This window comes from Chiloscyllium plagiosum, unplaced genomic scaffold (assembly GCF_037043375.1).
Source record: "Chiloscyllium plagiosum isolate Xiang-an unplaced genomic scaffold, Cpla_swu_hap1 HiC_scaffold_6, whole genome shotgun sequence".
Classification (NCBI taxonomy): Eukaryota; Metazoa; Chordata; class Chondrichthyes; order Orectolobiformes; family Hemiscylliidae; genus Chiloscyllium; species Chiloscyllium plagiosum.
The window spans coordinates 124,050,075-124,068,400 of NW_028270144.1; the positions used below are offsets into that span (position 1 = coordinate 124,050,075).

The following is an 18,326-nucleotide window of genomic DNA, read 5'->3' on the forward strand; positions in this document are numbered from 1 at the left end:
CACTAACTGCCTCGCATTTATTGCTGATCGCTAACTGCCTAGCATTTGTTGCTGATCCCTAACTGTCCAGCATTATTGCTGATCCCTAACTGCCCAGCGTGTATTACTGATCCCTAACTGCCCAGCATTTATTGCTGACCACTAACTGCCCAGCATTTATTACTGACCCCTAACTGCCCAGCATTTATTACTGACCCCCATCTGCCCAGCATTTGTTGCTGATCCCTAACTGCCCAGTATTTATTACTGACACCTAACTGCCCAGCATTTATTGCTGATCCCTAACTACCCAGCCTTTATTACTGATCCCTAACTGCCCAGCATTTATTATCAATTCCTAACTGCCCATCATTTATTACTGACCCCTAACTGCCCAGCATTTTTTACTGACCCCCATCTGCCCAGCATTTGTTGCTGATCCCTAACTGCCCAGTATTTATTACTGACACCTAACTGCCCAGCATTTATTGCTGATCCGTAACTACCCAGCGTTTATTACTGATCCCTAACTGCCCAGCCTTTATATCTTATCCCTAACTGCCCAGCATTTATTATCAATTCCTAACTGCCCAGCATTTATTGCTGATCCCTAACTGCCCAGCATTTATTGCTGACCGGAACTGACCAGCATTTTCTCTGATCCCTAAGTGCCTAGCATTTATTGATGATCCCGAACTGCCCAGCGTTTATTACTAATCCTGAACTGCCCAACATTTATTGCGGATCCCTAACTGCCCAGCGTTTATTACTGATCCCTAACTGCCCAGCGTTTATTACTGATCCCAAACAGCCCAGCATTTTTTACTGACCCCTAACTGCCCAGCATTTATTGCTGATCCCTAACTGCCCAGCATTTATTGCTGATCCCTAACTGACCAGCATTTTTTGAACCCTAACTGCCCAGCATTTATTGCTGATCCCGAACTGCCCAGCATTTATTGCTGATCCCTCACTGCCCAGCATTTTTTCTGATTCCTAACTGACCAGCATTTTTTCTGACCCTTAATATTGCCCATCATTTATTACTGACCCCTAACTGCCCAGTATTTATTACTGACCCCCATCTGCCCAGCATTTGTTGCTGATCCCTAACTGCCCAGTATTTATTACTGACACCTAACTGCCCAGCATTTATTGCTGATCCCTAACTGTCCAGCATTTATTATCAATTCCTAACTGCCCAGCATTTATTGCTGATCCCTAACTGCCCAACATTTATTGCTGATCCCTAACTGCCCAACATTTATTGCTGATCCGTAACTGACCAGCATTTTCTCTGATCCCTAACTGCCTAGCATTTATTGCTGATCCCTAACTGCCCAGCGTTTATTACTGATCCCTAACTGACCAGCATTTATTGCTGATCCTTAACTGCCCAGCATTTATTGCTGACCCCTAACTGCCCAGCATTTATTACTGACCCCTAACTGCCCAGCATTTATTACTGATCCCTAATTGCTCAGCATTTATTGCTGATCCCTAGCTGCCCAGCAATTATTGCTGATCACTAACTGACCAGCATTTTTTCTGGTCCCTAACTGCCCAGCATTTATTGCTGATCCCTAACTGCCCAGCATTTATTCTGATCTCTTACTGCCCAGCATTTATTGCTGATCCCTAACTGCCCAGCGTGTATGACTAATCCTGAACTGCCCAGCATTTATTACTGATCCCTAACTGCCCAGCATTTATTGCTGATCCCTAACTGACCAGCATTTTCTCTGATCCCTAACTGCCCAGCGTTTATTACTGATCCCTAACTGCCCAGCATTTATTGCTGATCCCTAACTGCCCAGCATTTATTCTGATCTCTTACTGCCCAGCATTTATTGCTGATCCCTAACTGCCCAACGTTTATTACTGATTCCAAACTGCCCAGCATTTATTGCTGATCTCTAACTGTCCAGCATTTTCACTGACCCCTAACTGCTCAGCATTTATTGCTGATCACTAACTGCCCAGCATTTATCACTGACCCCTAACTGCTCAGCATTTATTGCTGATCCCTAACTGTCCAGCATTATTGCTGATCCCTAACTGCCCAGCGTGTATTACTGATCCCTAACTGCCCAGCATTTATTGCTGACCACTAACTGCCCAGCATTTATTACTGACCCCTAACTGCCCAGCGTTTATTACTGATCCCTAACTGCCCAGCATTTATTGCTGGTCACTAACTGACCAGCATTTTTTATGATCCCTAAATGCCCAGCATTTATTGCTAATCCCTAACTGACCAGCATTTCTTCTGACCCCTAACTGCGCAGCATTTATTGCTGATTCCCAACTAAACTGCATTTTTTCTGATCCCTAACTGCCCAGCGTGTATTACTGATCCTGTTCTACCCAGCTTTTCTTGCTGATCCCTAACTGCCCAGCATTTGTTCCTGATCCCTAACTGCCCAGCATTTATTGCTGATCCATAACTGCCCAGCATTTATTGCTCATCCATAACTTCCCAGCATTTCTTACTGACCCCCAACTGCCCAGCACTTATTACTGATCCCTAATTGCCCTGCGATTTTTACTGATCACTAACTGCCCAGTATTTATTGCTGATCCCTAACTGCCCAACCTTTATTGCTGATCCCTAACTGACCAGCGTATATTACTGATCCTGTACTGCCCAGCATATGTTTCTGACCCCTAACTGCCCAGCGTTTATTACTGATCCGGAACTACCCAGCATTTGTTGCTGTTCCCTAACTGCCCAGCAGTTATTACTGATCCAGAACTGCCCAGCGTTATTACTGCTCCCTAACAGCCCAGCATTTATTGCTGATCCCTTACTCACCAGCATTTTTTCTGATCTCTAACTGCCCAGCGTTTATTACTGATCCCTAACTGCCCAGCATTTATTTCTGCTCCCTAACTGTCCAGTGTTATTGCTGATCCCTAACTGCCCAGCGTTTATTACTTATCTCTAACTGCACAGCATTTTTTCTGATCCCTAACTGACCAGCATTTTTTCTGTCCCTCAATATTGCCCATAATTTATTACTGACCCCTAACTGCCCAGCATTTATTACTGACCCCTAACTGCCCAGTACTTATTGCTGATCCCTAACTGACCAGCATTTTTTCTTATCCCTAACTGCCCAGCGTTTATTACTGACCCCTAACTGCCCAGCATTTATTGCTGATCCCACCTGACCAGCATTTATTTATGATCCCTCACTGCCCAGCATTTTTTCTGATCCCTAACTGACCAGCATTTTTTCTGACTCTTAATATTGCCCATCATTTATTACTGACCCCTAACTGCCCAGCATTTATTACTGACCCACATCTGCCCAGCATTTGTTGCTGATCCCTAACTGCCCAGTATTTATTACTGACACCTAACTGCCCAGCATTTATTGCTGATCCCTAACTACCCAGCGTTTATTACTGATCCCTAACTGCCCAGCCTTTATTACTGATCCCTAACTGCCCAGCATTTATTATCAATTCCTAACTGCCCATCATTTATTACTGACCCCTAACTGCCCAGCATTTATTACTGACCCCCATCTGCCCAGCATTTGTTGCTGATCCCTAACTGCCCAGCATTTATTGCTGACCGGAACTGACCAGCATTTTCTCTGATCCCTAAGTGCCTAGCATTTATTGATGATCCCGAACTGCCCAGCGTTTATTACTAATCCTGAACTGCCCAACATTTATTGCTGATCCCTAACTGCCCAGCGTTTATTACTGATCCCTAGCTGCCCAGCATTTATTACTGATCCCAAACAGCCCAGCATTTTTTACTGACCCCTAACTGCCCAGCATTTATTGCTGATCCCTAACTGCCCAGCATTTATTGCTGATCCCGAACTGCCCAGCATTTATTGCTGATCCCTCACTGCCCAGCATTTTTTCTGATTCCTAACTGACCAGCATTTTTTCTGACCCTTAATATTGCCCATCATTTATTACTGACCCCTAACTGCCCAGTATTTATTACTGACCCCCATCTGCACAGCATTTGTTGCTGATCCCTAACTGCCCAGTATTTATTACTGACACCTAACTGCCCAGCATTTATTGCTGATCCCTAACTGTCCAGCATTTATTATCAATTCCTAACTGCCCAGCATTTATTGCTGATCCCTAACTGCCCAACATTTATTGCTGATCCCTAACTGCCCAACATTTATTGCTGATCCGTAACTGACCAGCATTTTCTCTGATCCCTAACTGCCTAGCATTTATTGCTGATCCCTAACTGCCCAGCGTTTATTACTGATCCCTAACTGACCAGCATTTATTGCTGATCCTTAACTGCCCAGCATTTATTGCTGACCCCTAACTGCCCAGCATTTATCACTGACCCCTAACTGCCCAGCATTTATTACTGATCCCTAATTGCTCAGCATTTATTGCTGATCCCTAGCTGCCCAGCAATTATTGCTGATCACGAACTGACCAGCATTTTTTCTGGTCCCTAACTGCCCAGCATTTATTGCTGATCCCTAACTGCCCAGCATTTATTCTGATCTCTTACTGCCCAGCATTTATTGCTGATCCCTAACTGCCCAGCGTGTATTACTAATCCTGAACTGCCCAGCATTTATTACTGATCCATAACTGCCTCGCATTTATTGCTGATCCCTAACTGCCCAGCGTTTATTACTGATCCCTAACTGACCAGCATTTATTGCTGATCCTTAACTGACCAGCATTTCTTCTGTTCCCTAACTGCCCAGCATTTATTACTGACCCCTAACTGCCCAGTACTTATTGCTGATCCCTAACTGACCAGCATTTTTTCTTATCACTAACTGCTCAGCGTTTATTACTGATCCCGAACTGCCCAGCATTTATTGCTGCTCCCTAACTGTCCAGTGTTATTGCTGATCCCTAACTGCCCAGCGTTTATTACTTATCTCTAACTGCCCAGCATTTTTTCTGATCCCTAACTGACCAGCATTTATTCTGTCCCTTAATATTGCGATAATTTATTACTGACCCCTAACTGCCCAGCATTTATTACTGACCCCTAACTGCCCAGTACTTATTGCTGATCCCGAACTGACCTGCATTTTTCTTATCCCTAATTGCCCAGCGTTTATTACTGATCCCAAACAGCCCAGCATTTTTTACTGAACCCTAACTGCCCAGCATTTATTGCTGATCCCTAACTGCCCAGCATTTATTGCTGATCCCACCTGCCCAGCATTTATTTCTGATCCCTCACTGCCCAGCATTTTTTCTGATCCCGAACTGACCAGCATTTTTTCTGACTCTTAATATTGCCCAGCGTTTATTACTGATCCCTAACTGCCCAGCCTTTATTACTGATCCCTAACTGCCCAGCATTTGTTGCTGATCCCTAACTGCCCAGTACTTATTACTGACACCTAACTGCCCAGCATTTATTGCTGATCCGTAACTACCCAGCGTTTATTACTGATCCCTAACTGCCCAGCCTTTATTACTGATCCCTAACTGCCCAGCATTTATTATCAATTCCTAACTGCCCAGCATTTATTGCTGATCCCTAACTGCCCAGCGTTTATTACTGATCCCTAACTGCCCAGCGTTTATTACTGATCCCAAACAGCCCAGCATTTTTTACTGACCCCTAACTGCCCAGCATTTATTGCTGATCCCTAACTGCCCAGCATTTATTGCTGATCCCTAACTGACCAGCATTTTTTGAACCCTAACTGCCCAGCATTTATTGCTGATCCCTAACTGCCCAGCATTTTTTCTGATTCCTAACTGACCAGCATTTTTTCTGACCCTTAATATTGCCCATCATTTATTACTGACCCCTAACTGCCCAGTATTTATTACTGACCCCCATCTGCCCAGCATTTGTTGCTGATCCCTAACTGCCCAGTATTTATTACTGACACCTAACTGCCCAGCATTTATTGCTGATCCCTAACTGTCCAGCATTTATTATCAATTCCTAATTGCCCAGCATTTATTGCTGATCCCTAACTGCCCAACATTTATTGCTGATCCCTAACTGCCCAACATTTATTGCTGATCTGTAACTGACCAGCATTTTCTCTGATCCCTAACTGCCTAGCATTTATTGCTGATCCCTAACTGCCCAGCATTTATTACTGATCCTTAACTGACCAGCATTTATTGCTGATCCTTAACTGCCCAGCATTTATTGCTGACCCCTAACTGCCCAGCATTTATTACTGACCCCTAACTGCCCAGCATTTATTACTGATCCCTAGCTGCCCAGCAATTATTGCTGATCACTAACTGACCAGCATTTTTTCTGGTCCCTAACTGCCCAGCATTTATTGCTGATCCCTAACTGCCCAGCATTTCTTCTGATCTCTTTCTGCCCAGCATGTATTGCTGATCCCTAACTGCCCAGCGTGTATTACTAATCCTGAACTGCCCAGCATTTATTACTGATCCCTAACTGCCCCGCATTTATTGCTGATCCCTAACTGACCAGCATTTTCTCTGATCCCTAACTGCCCAGCGTTAATTACTGATCCCTAACTGCCCAGCAATTATTGCTGATCACTAACTGACCAGCATTTTTTCTGATCCCTAACTGCCCAGCATTTATTGCTGATCCCTTACTGCCCAGCATTTATTCTGATCTCTTACTGCCCAGCATTTATTGCTGATCCCTAACTGCCCAACGTTTATTCCTGATCCCTAACTGTCCAGCATTATTGCTGATCCCTAACTGCCCAGCGTTTATTACTGATCCCTAACTGCCCAGCATTTATTGCTGATCACTAACTGCCCAGCATTTATTGCTGATCACTAACTGCCTCGCATTTATTGCTGATCACTAACTGCCTAGCATTTGTTGCTGATCCCTAACTGTCCAGCATTATTGCTGATCCCTAACTGCCCAGCGTGTATTACTGATCCCTAACTGCCCAGCATTTATTGCTGACCACTAACTGCCCAGCATTTATTACTGACCCCTAACTGCCCAGCATTTATTGCTGATCACTAACTGACCAGCATTTTTTATGATCCCTAACTGCGCAGCATTTATTGCTGATTCCCAACTAAACTGCATTTTTCCTGATCCCTAACTGCCCAGCGTGTATTACTGATCCTGTTCTGCCCAGCTTTTCTTGCTGATCCCTAACTGCCCAGCATTTGTTCCTGATCCCTAACTGCCCAGCATTTATTGCTGATCCATAACTGCCCAGCATTTATTGCTGTTCCATAACTGACCAGCATGTTTTCTCATCCCTAACTTCCCAGCATTTCTTACTGACCCCCAACTGCCCAGCGTTTATTACTGATCCCTAACTGACCAGCATTTATTGCTGATCCTTAACTGCCCAGCATTTATTGCTGACCCCTAACTGCCCAGCATTTATTACTGACCCCCATCTGCCCAGCATTTGTTGCTGATCCCTAACTGCCCAGTATTTATTACTGACACCTAACTGCCCAGCATTTATTGCTGATCCGTAACTACCCAGCGTTTATTACTGATTCCTAACTGCCCAGCCTTTATTACTGATCCCTAACTGTCCAGCATTATTGCTGATCCCTACCTGCCCAGCGTTTATTACTGATCCCTAATTGCCCAGCATTTATTGCTGATCACTAACTGCCTAGCATTTATTACTGACCCCTAACTGCCCAGCATTTATTACTGATCCCGAACTGCCCAGCGTTTATTACTGATCCCTAACTGCCCAGCATTTACTGCTGATCCCTAACTGCCCAGCGTTTTTTGCTGATCCCTAACTGCCCAGCGTGTATAACTGATACTGAACTGCCCAGCATTTTTTACTGATCCCTAACTGCTCAGCATTTATTGCTGATCCCTAACTGTCCAGCGTTTATTACTGATCCCTAACTGTCCAGTGTTATTGCTGATCCCTAACTGTCTAGCGTTATTGCTGTTCCTTAACTGCCCAGGCCTATTACTGATCCCTAATGGCCCAGCATTTATTGCTGATCCCTAACTGACTAGCATTTTTTGATCCCTATCTGTCCAGCATTTATTGCTGATCTCTAACTGCTCAGTGTATATTACTGAACCCGAAGTGCCGAGCATTTATTACTGAACCCTAACTGCCCAGCATTTATTACTGACCCCTAACTGCCCAGCATTTATTACTGATCCCTAACTGTCCAGCGTTATTACTGACCCCTAACTGCCCAGCGTTTATTGATGATCCCTAACTGACCAGCATTTTGTCTGATCCCGAACTGCCCAGCGTTTATTACTGATCTCTAACTGCCCTTGCTGATCCTGAACTGCCCAGCATTTATTGCTGAACTAAACTGACCAGCAATTTTTCTGGCACTTTACTGCCCAGTGTTTATTACTGACCACTTACTGCCCAGCGTTTGTTACTGATCCCTTACTGCCCAGTATTTATTGCTGATCCCTGACTGCCCAGCATATATTACTGACCCCTAACTGACCAGCATTTCCTGCTGATCCCTAACTGCCCAGCATTTATTACTGACCCCTAACTGCCCAGCACTTATTACTGACCCCTAACTGCCCAGCATTTATTACTGATCCCTAACTGCCCAGCATTTATTGCTGATCCCTCACTGACCAGCATTTTTTCTGATCCCTAACTACCCAGCGTGTATTACTGATCCTGTACTGCTCAGCATTTATTGCTGATCCCTAACTGACCAGCATTTCTTGCTGATCCCTAACTGCCCAGCATTTCTTACTGATCCCTAACTGCCCAGCATATATTGCTCATACCTAACTGACAAGCATTTTTTCTGATCCCGAACTGCCCAGCATTTATTGCTCATACCTAACTGACCAGCATTTATTACTGACCCCTCACTGCCCAGCATTTATTACTAATCCCTAATTGCCCAACGTTTATTACTGATCCCTAACTGCCCAGCATTTATTGCTGATCACTAACTGCCCAGCGTTTATTGCTGATCTCTAACTGTCCAGCGTCTATTACTGATCCCTAACTGCCCAGCATTTATTACTGACCCCTAACTGCCCAGCATTTATTACTGATCCCTAATTGCCCCGCGTTTATTACTGATCCCTAACTGCCCAGCATTTATTGCTGATCCCTAACTGCCTAGCGTGTATTACTGATACTGAACTGCCCAGCATTTTTTACTGATCCCTAACTGCTCAGCATTTATTGCTGATCCCTAACTGCCCAGCGTTTATTACTGATCCCTAACTGTCCAGTGTTATTGCTGATCCCTACCTGTCCAGCGTTTATTGCTGATCCCTAACTGCCCAGCATTTATTGCTGATCCCTAACTGACCAGCATTTATTACTGATCTCTTGCTGCCCAGTGTTTATTATTGATCCTGAACTGCCCAGCATTTATTGCTGAACTAAACTGACCAGCATTTTTTCTGGCCCCTTACTGCCCAGTGTTTATTACTGACCTCTTACTGCCCAGCGTTTGTTACTGATACCTTACTGCCCAGTATTTATTGCTGATCCCTAACTGCCCAGCATTTATTACTGACCCCTAACTGCCCAGTACTTATTGCTGATCCCTAACTGACCAGCATTTTTTCTTATCCCTAACTGCCCAGCGTTTATTACTGATCCCAAACAGCCCAGCATTTTTTACTGACCCCTAACTGCCCAGCATTTATTGCTGATCCCTAACTGCCCAGCATTTATTGCTGATCCCTAACTGCCCAGCATTTATTGCTGATCCCTAACTGCCCAGCATTTATTGATGATCCCTAACTGCCCAGCATTTATTTATGATCCCTCACTGCCGAGCATTTTTTCTGATCCCTAACTGACCAGCATTTTTTCTGACTCTTAATATTGCCCATCATTTATTACTGACCCCTAACTGCCCAGCATTTATTACTGACACCCATCTGCCCAGCATTTGTTGCTGATCCCTAACTGCCCAGTATTTATTACTGACACCTAACTGCCCAGCATTTAATGCTGATCCCTAACTACCCAGCGTTTATTACTGATCCCTAACTGCCCAGCCTTTATTACTGATCCCTAACTGCCCTGCATTTATTATCAATTCCTAACTGCCCAGCATTTATTGCTGATCCCTAACTGCCCTGCATTTATTGCTGATCCCTAACTGCCCAGCATTTATTGCTGACCGGAACTGACCAGCATTTTCTCTGATCCCTAACTGCCTCGCATTTATTGCTGATCCCGAACTGGCCAGCGTTTATTACTAATCCTGAACTGCCCAACATTTATTGCTGATCCCTAACTGCCCAGCGTTTATTACTGATCCCTAACTGCCCAGCGTTTATTACTGATCCCAAACAGCCCAGCATTTTTTACTGACCCCTAACTGCCCAGCATTTATTGCTGATCCCTAACTGCCCAGCATTTATTGCTGATCCCTAACTGACCAGCACTTTTTGAACCCTAACTGCCCAGCAATTATTGCTGATCCCGAACTGCCCAGCATTTATTGCTGATCCCTCACTGCCCAGCTTTTTGTCTGATTCCTAACTGACCAGCATTTTTTCTGACCTTAATATTGCCCATCATTTATTACTGACCCCTAACTGCCCAGTATTTATTACTGACCCCCATCTGCCCAGCATTTGTTGCTGATCCCTAACTGCCCAGCGTGTATTACTGATCCCTAACTGCCCAGCATTTATTGCTGACCACTAACTGCCCAGCATTTATTACTGACCCCTAACTGCCCAGCATTTATTGCTGATCACTAACTGACCAGCATTTTTTATGATCCCTAACTGCGCAGCATTTATTGCTGATTCCCAACTAAACTGCATTTTTCCTGATCCCTAACTGCCCAGCGTGTATTACTGATCCTGTTCTGCCCAGCTTTTCTTGCTGATCCCTAACTGCCCAGCATTTGTTCCTGATCCCTAACTGCCCAGCATTTATTGCTGATCCATAACTGCCCAGCATTTATTGCTGTTCCATAACTGACCAGCATGTTTTCTCATCCCTAACTTCCCAGCATTTCTTACTGACCCCCAACTGCCCAGCGTTTATTACTGATCCCTAACTGACCAGCATTTATTGCTGATCCTTAACTGCCCAGCATTTATTGCTGACCCCTAACTGCCCAGCATTTATTACTGACCCCCATCTGCCCAGCATTTGTTGCTGATCCCTAACTGCCCAGTATTTATTACTGACACCTAACTGCCCAGCATTTATTGCTGATCCGTAACTACCCAGCGTTTATTACTGATTCCTAACTGCCCAGCCTTTATTACTGATCCCTAACTGTCCAGCATTATTGCTGATCCCTACCTGCCCAGCGTTTATTACTGATCCCTAATTGCCCAGCATTTATTGCTGATCACTAACTGCCTAGCATTTATTACTGACCCCTAACTGCCCAGCATTTATTACTGATCCCGAACTGCCCAGCGTTTATTACTGATCCCTAACTGCCCAGCATTTACTGCTGATCCCTAACTGCCCAGCGTTTTTTGCTGATCCCTAACTGCCCAGCGTGTATAACTGATACTGAACTGCCCAGCATTTTTTATTGATCCCTAACTGCTCAGCATTTATTGCTGATCCCTAACTGTCCAGCGTTTATTACTGATCCCTAACTGTCCAGTGTTATTGCTGATCCCTAACTGTCTAGCGTTATTGCTGTTCCTTAACTGCCCAGGCCTATTACTGATCCCTAATGGCCCAGCATTTATTGCTGATCCCTAACTGACTAGCATTTTTTGATCCCTATCTGTCCAGCATTTATTGCTGATCTCTAACTGCTCAGTGTATATTACTGAACCCGAAGTGCCGAGCATTTATTACTGAACCCTAACTGCCCAGCATTTATTACTGACCCCTAACTGCCCAGCATTTATTACTGATCCCTAACTGTCCAGCGTTATTACTGACCCCTAACTGCCCAGCGTTTATTGATGATCCCTAACTGACCAGCATTTTGTCTGATCCCGAACTGCCCAGCGTTTATTACTGATCTCTAACTGCCCTTGCTGATCCTGAACTGCCCAGCATTTATTGCTGAACTAAACTGACCAGCAATTTTTCTGGCACTTTACTGCCCAGTGTTTATTACTGACCACTTACTGCCCAGCGTTTGTTACTGATCCCTTACTGCCCAGTATTTATTGCTGATCCCTGACTGCCCAGCATATATTACTGACCCCTAACTGACCAGCATTTCCTGCTGATCCCTAACTGCCCAGCATTTATTACTGACCCCTAACTGCCCAGCACTTATTACTGACCCCTAACTGCCCAGCATTTATTACTGATCCCTAACTGCCCAGCATTTATTGCTGATCCCTCACTGACCAGCATTTTTTCTGATCCCTAACTACCCAGCGTGTATTACTGATCCTGTACTGCTCAGCATTTATTGCTGATCCCTAACTGACCAGCATTTCTTGCTGATCCCTAACTGCCCAGCATTTCTTACTGATCCCTAACTGCCCAGCATATATTGCTCATACCTAACTGACAAGCATTTTTTCTGATCCCGAACTGCCCAGCATTTATTGCTCATACCTAACTGACCAGCATTTATTACTGACCCCTCACTGCCCAGCATTTATTACTAATCCCTAATTGCCCAACGTTTATTACTGATCCCTAACTGCCCAGCATTTATTGCTGATCACTAACTGCCCAGCGTTTATTGCTGATCTCTAACTGTCCAGCGTCTATTACTGATCCCTAACTGCCCAGCATTTATTACTGACCCCTAACTGCCCAGCATTTATTACTGATCCCTAATTGCCCCGCGTTTATTACTGATCCCTAACTGCCCAGCATTTATTGCTGATCCCTAACTGCCTAGCGTGTATTACTGATACTGAACTGCCCAGCATTTTTTACTGATCCCTAACTGCTCAGCATTTATTGCTGATCCCTAACTGCCCAGCGTTTATTACTGATCCCTAACTGTCCAGTGTTATTGCTGATCCCTACCTGTCCAGCGTTTATTGCTGATCCCTAACTGCCCAGCATTTATTGCTGATCCCTAACTGACCAGCATTTATTACTGATCTCTTGCTGCCCAGTGTTTATTATTGATCCTGAACTGCCCAGCATTTATTGCTGAACTAAACTGACCAGCATTTTTTCTGGCCCCTTACTGCCCAGTGTTTATTACTGACCTCTTACTGCCCAGCGTTTGTTACTGATACCTTACTGCCCAGTATTTATTGCTGATCCCTAACTGCCCAGCATTTATTACTGACCCCTAACTGCCCAGTACTTATTGCTGATCCCTAACTGACCAGCATTTTTTCTTATCCCTAACTGCCCAGCGTTTATTACTGATCCCAAACAGCCCAGCATTTTTTACTGACCCCTAACTGCCCAGCATTTATTGCTGATCCCTAACTGCCCAGCATTTATTGCTGATCCCTAACTGCCCAGCATTTATTGCTGATCCCTAACTGCCCAGCATTTATTGATGATCCCTAACTGCCCAGCATTTATTTATGATCCCTCACTGCCGAGCATTTTTTCTGACCCCTAACTGCCCAGCATTTATTACTGACACCCATCTGCCCAGCATTTGTTGCTGATCCCTAACTGCCCAGTATTTATTACTGACACCTAACTGCCCAGCATTTAATGCTGATCCCTAACTACCCAGCGTTTATTACTGATCCCTAACTGCCCAGCCTTTATTACTGATCCCTAACTGCCCTGCATTTATTATCAATTCCTAACTGCCCAGCATTTATTGCTGATCCCTAACTGCCCTGCATTTATTGCTGATCCCTAACTGCCCAGCATTTATTGCTGACCGGAACTGACCAGCATTTTCTCTGATCCCTAACTGCCTCGCATTTATTGCTGATCCCGAACTGGCCAGCGTTTATTACTAATCCTGAACTGCCCAACATTTATTGCTGATCCCTAACTGCCCAGCGTTTATTACTGATCCCTAACTGCCCAGCGTTTATTACTGATCCCAAACAGCCCAGCATTTTTTACTGACCCCTAACTGCCCAGCATTTATTGCTGATCCCTAACTGCCCAGCATTTATTGCTGATCCCTAACTGACCAGCACTTTTTGAACCCTAACTGCCCAGCAATTATTGCTGATCCCGAACTGCCCAGCATTTATTGCTGATCCCTCACTGCCCAGCTTTTTGTCTGACCTTAATATTGCCCATCATTTATTACTGACCCCTAACTGCCCAGTATTTATTACTGACCCCCATCTGCCCAGCATTTGTTGCTGATCCCTAACTGCCCAGTATTTATTACTGACACCTAACTGCCCAGCATTTATTGCTGATCCCTAACTGTCCAGCATTTATTATCAATTCCTAACTGCCCAGCATTTATTGCTGATCCCTAACTGCCCAACATTTATTGCTGATCCCTAACTGCCCAACATTTATTGCTGATCCGTAACTGACCAGCATTTTCTCTGATTCCTAACTGCCTAGCATTTATTGCTGATCCCTAACTGCCCAGCGTTTATTACTGATCCCTAACTGACCAGCATTTATTGCTGATCCTTAACTGACCAGCATTTCTTCTGATCCCTAACTGCCCAGCATTTATTACTGACCCCTAACTGCCCAGTACTTATTGCTGATCCCTAACTGAGCAGCATTTTTCTTATCCCTAACTGCCCAGCGTTTATTACTGATCCCGAACTGCCCAGCATTTATTGCTGCTCCCTAACTGTCCAGTGTTATTGCTGATCCCTAACTGCCCAGCGTTTATTACTTATCTCTAACTGCCCAGCATTTTTGCTGATCCCTAACTGACCAGCATTTTTTCTGTCCCTTAATATTGCCCATAATTTATTACTGACCCCTAACTGTCCAGCATTTATTACTGACCCCTAACTGCCCAGTACTTATTGCTGATCCCTAACTGACCAGCATTTTTTCTTATCTCTAACTGCCCAGCGTTTATTACTGATCCCAAACAGCCCAGCATTTTTTACTGACCCCTAACTGCCCAGCATTTATTGCTGATCCCTAACTGCCCAGCATTTATTGCTGATCCCTAACTGCCCAGCATTTATTATCAATTCCTAACTGCCCATCATTTATAACTGACCCCTAACTGCCCAGCATTTATTACTGACCCCCATCTGCCCAGCATTTGTTGCTGATCCCTAACTGCCCAGTATTTATTACTGACACCTAACTGCCCAGCATTTATTGCTGATCTGTAACTACCCAGCGTTTATTACTGATCCCTAACTGCCCAGCCTTTATTACTGATCCCTAACTGTCCAGCATTATTGCTGATCCCTAACTGCCCAGCGTTTATTACTGATCCCTAACTGCCCAGCATTTATTGCTGATCACTAACTGCCCAGCATTTATTACTGACCCCTAACTGCCCAGCATTTATTACTGATCCCTAATTGCCCCGCGTTTATTACTGATCCCTAACTGCCCAGCATTTACTGCTGATCCCTAACTGCCCAGCGTTTTTTGCTGATCCCTAACTGCCCAGCGTGTATAACTGATACTGAACTGCCCAGCATTTTTTACTGATCCCTAACTGCTCAGCATTTATTGCTGATCCCTAACTGCCCAGCGTTTATTACTGATCCCTAACTGTCCAGTGTTATTGCTGATCCCTAACTGTCTAGCGTTATTGCTGTTCCTTAACTGCCCAGGCTTATTACTGATCCCTAATGGCCCAGCATTTATTGCTGATCCCTAACTGACTAGCATTTTTTGATCCCTATCTGTCCAGCATTTATTGCTGATCTCTAACTGCTCAGTGTATATTACTGAACCCGAAGTGCCGAGCATTATTACTGAACCCTAACTGTCCAGCATTTATTACTGACCCCTAACTGCCCAGCATTTATTACTGATCCCTAACTGTCCAGCGTTATTACTGACCCCTAACTGCCCAGCGTTTATTGATGATCCCTAACTGACCAGCATTTTGTCTGATCCCGAACTGCCCAGCATTTATTACTGATCTCTAACTGCCCTTGCTGATCCTGAATTGCCCAGCATTTATTGCTGAACTAAACTGACCAGCAATTTTTCTGGCCCTTTACTGCCCAGTGTTTATTACTGACCACTTACTGCCCAGCGTTTGTTACTAATCCCTTACTGCCCAGTATTTATTGCTGATCCCTCACTGACCAGCATATTTTCTGATCCCTAACTGCCCAGCATTTATTGCTGATCCCTAACTGACCAGCATTTCCTGCTTATCCCTAACTGCCCAGCATTTATTACTGACCCCTAACTGCCCAGCACTTATTACTGACCCCTAACTGCCCAGCATTTATTACTGATCCCTAATTGCCCAGCATTTATTGCTGATCCCTCACTGACCAGCATTTTTTCTGATCCCTAACTACCCAGCGTGTATTACTGATCCTGTACTGCTCAGCATTTATTGCTGATCCCTAACTGACCAGCATTTCTTGCTGATCCCTAACTGCCCAGCATTTCTTACTGATCCCTAACTGCCCAGCATATATTGCTCATACCTAACTGACAAGCATTTTTTCTGATCCCGAACTGCCCAGCATTTATTGCTCATACCTAACTGACCAGCATTTATTACTGACCCCTCACTGCCCAGCATTTATTACTAATCCCTAATTGCCCAACGTTTATTACTGATCCCTAACTGCCCAGCATTTATTGCTGATCACTAACTGCCCAGCGTTTATTGCTGATCTCTAACTGTCCAGCGTCTATTACTGATCCCTAACTGCCCAGCATTTATTACTGACCCCTAACTGCCCAGCATTTATTACTGATCCCTAATTGCCCCGCGTTTATTACTGATCCCTAACTGCCCAGCATTTATTGCTGATCCCTAACTGCCTAGCGTGTATTACTGATACTGAACTGCCCAGCATTTTTTACTGATCCCTAACTGCTCAGCATTTATTGCTGATCCCTAACTGCCCAGCGTTTATTACTGATCCCTAACTGTCCAGTGTTATTGCTGATCCCTACCTGTCCAGCGTTTATTGCTGATCCCTAACTGCCCAGCATTTATTGCTGATCCCTAACTGACCAGCATTTATTACTGATCTCTTGCTGCCCAGTGTTTATTATTGATCCTGAACTGCCCAGCATTTATTGCTGAACTAAACTGACCAGCATTTTTTCTGGCCCCTTACTGCCCAGTGTTTATTACTGACCTCTTACTGCCCAGCGTTTGTTACTGATACCTTACTGCCCAGTATTTATTGCTGATCCCTAACTGCCCAGCATTTATTACTGACCCCTAACTGCCCAGTACTTATTGCTGATCCCTAACTGACCAGCATTTTTTCTTATCCCTAACTGCCCAGCGTTTATTACTGATCCCAAACAGCCCAGCATTTTTTACTGACCCCTAACTGCCCAGCATTTATTGCTGATCCCTAACTGCCCAGCATTTATTGCTGATCCCTAACTGCCCAGCATTTATTGCTGATCCCTAACTGCCCAGCATTTATTGCTGATCCCTAACTGCCCAGCATTTATTTATGATCCCTCACTGCCGAGCATTTTTTCTGATCCCTAACTGACCAGCATTTTTTCTGACTCTTAATATTGCCCATCATTTATTACTGACCCCTAACTGCCCAGCATTTATTACTGACACCCATCTGCCCAGCATTTGTTGCTGATCCCTAACTGCCCAGTATTTATTACTGACACCTAACTGCCCAGCATTTAATGCTGATCCCTAACTACCCAGCGTTTATTACTGATCCCTAACTGCCCAGCCTTTATTACTGATCCCTAACTGCCCTGCATTTATTATCAATTCCTAACTGCCCAGCATTTATTGCTGATCCCTAACTGCCCTGCATTTATTGCTGATCCCTAACTGCCCAGCATTTATTGCTGACCGGAACTGACCAGCATTTTCTCTGATCCCTAACTGCCTCGCATTTATTGCTGATCCCGAACTGGCCAGCGTTTATTACTAATCCTGAACTGCCCAACATTTATTGCTGATCCCTAACTGCCCAGCGTTTATTACTGATCCCTAACTGCCCAGCGTTTATTACTGACCCAAACAGCCCAGCATTTTTTACTGACCCCTAACTGCCCAGCATTTATTGCTGATCCCTAACTGCCCAGCATTTATTGCTGATCCCTAACTGACCAGCACTTTTTGAACCCTAACTGCCCAGCAATTATTGCTGATCCCGAACTGCCCAGCATTTATTGCTGATCCCTCACTGCCCAGCTTTTTGTCTGATTCCTAACTGACCAGCATTTTTTCTGACCTTAATATTGCCCATCATTTATTACTGACCCCTAACTGCCCAGTATTTATTACTGACCCCCATCTGCCCAGCATTTGTTGCTGATCCCTAACTGCCCAGTATTTATTACTGACACCTAACTGCCCAGCATTTATTGCTGATCCCTAACTGTCCAGCATTTATTATCAATTCCTAACTGCCCAGCATTTATTGCTGATCCCTAACTGCCCAACATTTATTGCTG

General features: G+C 44.5%; 1 protein-coding gene across 2 annotated transcripts in view; it reads left to right on the forward strand.

Annotated features, from left to right (window-relative positions):
* Positions 1–18,326, forward strand: part of gucy2f (guanylate cyclase 2F, retinal) — a 240,884-nt gene that overhangs the window by 126,625 nt on the left and 95,933 nt on the right. The window lies entirely within an intron of this gene.